Raw genomic sequence first — 5,423 nt, 5'->3', positions numbered from 1 at the left:
TCTGTTTTTTTCAAACATTTCTCTGCCCATAAAAACTGATCTTCTGTGTTGAGAAATTTTCTGTATTGATATAAAGATACCATGACTTTCCGGGGATATGACCTTGTGGATTTCAACATTTGAAGAGAACAAGACTGGGAATTTCAAATGTTCGTTAGGATTAAATTTCATGGATTGATCCAGTAACGAAATGCAAAATTAGTCCTCCACAAGTATTATTGATTTCACAGTAAACTGTTCATGGATAATATATAAAACAAACAAGATTATGTAACACATGTTATACCATTTGTTATACAAATCTGTTTTCTGTCTCACAGACCCTTGTTTATATTTATTATTACTTTCCCTTAACATGCTTAAATACTTACAGGAGTTCATGCCCTTGTCACTATTCCACAGAAACCAAATTCTACAGATAACAAGAGCTCGTAGAACATGAAATGCGCCCCCCCCCCACCCCCCTTAATGCATTCATTAATTGCACAAGTAACGGAAATTATTTGGTCTCTGTACATAAAAGTTCTATTGTTCCAGGTTAATGTGACCTTGACCTTCGACCTATTGAACTCAAAATCAATAGGGGTCATCTCCTGGACATGATTAACCTCCCTATCAACTTCCATGTTCCTACGCCCAAGCGTTCTCAAGTTATTGTCTGAAATGATTTAACTGTTCTGGGTCACTGTGACCTTGACCTCTGGTCTCAAAATCAATAGGGGTCATCTGCTGGTCATGACCAACAACCTCACTATCAATTTTCATGATCCTAGGCTCAAGGGTTCTCGAGTTATCGTCTGGATATCGTTTAACTATTCTGGTTCATTGTGACCTTGACCTTTGACCTACTGATCTCAAAATCAATAATGGTCATCTGCTGGTCATGATCAACTTCCCTATCAAATTTCATGATCCTAGGGCAAAGCATTCTCAAGTTATCGTCAAGAAACGGTGCAACTGTTCTGGGTCATTGTGACCTTGACCTTTGACCTACTGACCTCAAAATCTAGAAGGGTCATTTGCTGGTCATGATAAACCTCCCTATCAACTTTCGTGATCCTAGGCCAAAGCGTTCTTGAGTTATCATCCGGAAATCATTTAACTGTTCCGGGTCACTGACCTCAAAATCATTAGGGGTCATCTGCTGCTCATAACTAACGTCCCTATAAATTTTCATGATCCTAAGCCCAAGCATTCTTTAGTTATCATCCGGAAACCGTGTAACTGTTCCAGGTCACTGTGACCTTAACCTTTGACCTACTGATCTCAAAATCAAAAGGGGTCATTTGCTGGTCATGACCAACCTCCCTATCAATTTTCATGATTCTAGGCCCAAGCGTTCTTGAGTTATCATCTGGAAACTGTTCATCTGTTCCGGGTCACTGTGACCTTGACCTTTGAGCTACTGATTTCAAAATCAATAGGGGTCATCTGCTGATTATGACCAACCTCCCTATCAACTTTCATGATCCTAGGCCCAAGCGTTCTTGAGTTATCCGGAAACGGATTGGTCTACATACTGACAGACCGACCTACCGACATCTGCAAAACAATATACCCCTCCTTTGAAGAGGGGCATAATCAGTGGAATTTCAAGAAAAGAATTGCGATACTAGTGCCCAATTTAACAAATGTTACTGTTCTAAATTGCAAATTAGCACTATCTTGAATACTGTAGCTGTGAAACTTTTTACATTTTTCACCTTTAGCAGGTGTTTAAGATGGTCAAGCTTAATGCCTCGTCAAACACATGCAAACAAAAGTAATATTGGCACTAGCAGACATTGCTATTATTCCAGAGTACCATGAAACCTCTACTAGCACAGGATTATTTTCACTAGCTTGCCTGTTTCACCAATCAAGATTATTGTTCTGAATGATCAAATGAGTTTGCATTCTATAATCTTTAGTCATAACATTTACACATTTTCATCAATACCAAGAGCAGTTATAGGCTAAATAAGTAGATTTGTTTCAAACTTTTCTTTCATTCTGACTATATATTTAGGCACTTCAATGTCAAGGAGTATCAGATTACTGGCTTGTATGACCTGGTGTATTTGGTTTTGTTGTTTTCTTCAATGTATATTCCATATAAAACAAGAGCACCGCCTTGCGGGTGCTGACGCTTATCTGATTTTTTTTGTATAATAGAAATATTGTCCTACCCATGATTTTCTAAGTCTAAAAAGGGCCATCATTCTTGCAAAAAGCAGGATAGAGTTATGTTTCTTGATGTACAGTGTCCACTTATGATTGTGAAAAACTGTTGCAAGTTTTAAAGCAATAGCTTTGATAGTTTATGAGAAAAGTTGCCTTAAACATAATACTCAACCAAGAAAATGGTTTTCTAAGTCCAAAAGGGGCAATAATTATTGCAAAAAGCAGGATGGAGTTATGTTGCTTGCTGTACAGGGTCAGCTTATGATGGTGAACAAGTGTTGCAAGTTTCAAAGCAATAGCTTTGATAGTTTAAGAGAAAAAGTTGACCTAAACATAAAACTTAACCAAGAAATCTAATATTTTCTAAGTCCAAAAGGGACACGAAAACCTTGCAAAAAGCAGGATGGAGTTATGTTTCTTGCTGTACAGGGTCAGCTTATGATGGTGAACAAGTGTTGCAAGTTTCAAAGCAATAGCTTTGATAGTTTAAGAGAAAAAGTTGACCTAAACATAAAACTTAACCAAGAAATCTGATATTTTCTAAGTCCAAAAGGGACACGAAAACCTTGCAAAAAGCAGGATGGAGTTATGTTTCTTGCTGTACAGGGTCAGCTTATGATGGTGAACAAGTGTTGCAAGTTTTAAAGCAATAGCTTTGATAGTTTAGGATAAAAGCTGACCTAAACATAAAACTTAACCAAGAAAACTGATTTTCTAAGTCCAAAAGGGGCAATAATTCTTGCAAAAAGCAAGATGGAGTTATGTTTCTTGATGTACAAGGTCTGCTTATGATGGTGAACAAGTATTCCAAGTTTCAAAGCAATAGCTTTGATAGTTTAGGAGAAAAGTTGACCTAAACATAAAACTTAACCAAGAAATCTGATATTTTCTAAGTACAAAAGGGGCCATAAATCTTGCAAAAAGCAAGATAGAGTTATGTTTTTTGCTATACAGGGTCAGCTTATGATGGTGAACAAGTCTTCCAAGTTTCAAAGCAATAGCTTTGATAGTTTAGGAGAAAAGCTGACCTAAACATAAAACTTAACCAGGCAACGCCGACGCAGACGCCGACGCCGACAACCGCTCAAGTGATGACAATAACTCATCATTTTTTTTCCAAAAATCAGATGAGCTAAAAATGGAACTATTGTATTGATGAAAAGATAGAATATCAGAAGCTACACAAGAATAGTCATTTAAAATGGTGTTTGTTTGGGTTCGTGTATCTGTTGATTTTTTTTATATAAATTAAACCATGTTATGGAAAATGTAAATTTGTTTTCATCTGGATTAAATAGTTGCTTTATGAATGAGACATTGCACGCACTAGGCCCCTCAACTCTATGGTAGTTGTATTAGAGCTTGTCTGGGCAACAGCTTTGACAAGCATGGAGCAGTCTTACTTGGCATACATGTTTGCGTTTCAAGAAAACCTTGGTTTCTTAAAGGTCAAGGTCACATTAGGAGTCCAAGATATTATTATACAAACTGTTGTCTAGGCAGTAACTTTGACATGAATTAGAGATAGACCCTAACATTTTCATTGATAGAAATACATTAAATAAAGTCTAGAAATTGATTTCCAAGTCCTTGAAATTAACAAAAATGATTTCACAAATGTGCAATGTATGATAGTTTTGCTAATATCAATAACAGAAATTTTAATATTTAATTCAAAGTTGTGATCCGCAAAGAATGTCAACTCTTGCCTTGGGCTAGTACTTTAAAGCAGAGATATTTATTAGTTTACTTCCCTTGCAATTACACAACAGAGTAGAAAATGAAAACGGTTTAAAACAGAATAATATACATTTTTGCACAACAAAATCGTTAAGGATTTATTAATATGTGTTTGATTTAACCCTGAACTACTGGTTCCTATGATTTTGTCAACTTACTTATGGTAAAAAATAACTTTTAACAAGTCGATAATAAAATGAAATACCAGTAAGTATTTTATAGTGCAGATAATACAGTTTTGCTTGTATCGAAATGTCACAATAGAAGCACTTTTGTAATAAAGAACAGGTAGGATTAGTAAAGGTGCAATTACATTGATCTCTTTTTCCTATGCCTACATGAATAGAGCCATCTTTTTTATTTGATAGAAATAATCCCCTCAATGAGACATAGAATTGCTACAGAACACAGGTCCCTATCTTGCCAATGTTATAACTTAACACTTGTATCAAGCTTTTTTAATTGACTTAAATGTTTAAGTTGTAGACTGTTTCAACAAATAATGGGCTCAACATTGTTGCCTTTTGCACATCATCATCCTGGTTAGAATTACAAGACTAATACGTTTACAGGGGTATAATGAACCATTCAATCAAAGTAAATATTTGATATACAAAATGGATTGGACAGAAACTTAAGGCTCAAATGCTGTGACTTTGGGCCAGCAAAATTAGAACACGAGTGCTGCACATTCAGGTTTTAGAACAACTCTTATAGGGGTGTAGAATGTGCACTCCAACCACCAACAGCAAAGTAATCGTTCACGGATCAAAGGCAATCCTGCTATGAGTTTGAAGTTTAAACATTCACCAGCTTTTGATTGGTAATTTTCTTTTAGTCCAAGTCATTTGGATCTTGGCTGTTAAACCTGAGCAAATAATGATAATGGCAATTGGAAATTTTCTTTTAGTCTAAAAGTCATTTTGATTTTGGCTTTTAAATTACCAGAGTGAATGATGATGACAATGGTTGATTTCCCAACCTGTTAGTCATCCTGTTTAGTGTGACCATTGCCCAAGTGTTCTTTTAATTATTGATTGGGTTTCCAGTCTCAAAGTCACAGTGACCTTGATCTCTAGCCAGCACATCTGAAACAAGTTGAATATTCATCCGATGTTTCACAACTATCCTTCAAGGGGTTTAGAAGACATTGATCAGACAATCCATGGCTGCAATGTAAGACCGTGACATTGACATTGCAAAGTTGGAACATTCCTTATATATATATCACTTGACAAGTTGAACAGGTCATCCAAACTTCAATATGGGTAGCAGGTATCAACTAGAAACTGAACTTGGAACAAGAGGACCATGATGGTCCTGAATCGCTCACCTATCCCCACATGACCCAGTGTTGAACTGAGTATGACGTCGTTATTTCTATTATTTGACATAGTGACCTAGTTTTTGAGCACATGTGACCTAGATATCATCAAGATAAAAAATTCTGACCAATTTTCATGAAGATCCATTGAAAAATATGACCTCTAGAGGTCACAAGGTTTTTCTATTATTTGACC

Source organism: Mercenaria mercenaria, chromosome 2 (assembly GCF_021730395.1).
Source record: "Mercenaria mercenaria strain notata chromosome 2, MADL_Memer_1, whole genome shotgun sequence".
NCBI lineage: Eukaryota > Metazoa > Mollusca > Bivalvia > Venerida > Veneridae > Mercenaria > Mercenaria mercenaria.
Note: the sequence above shows the minus strand (reverse complement) of the source record.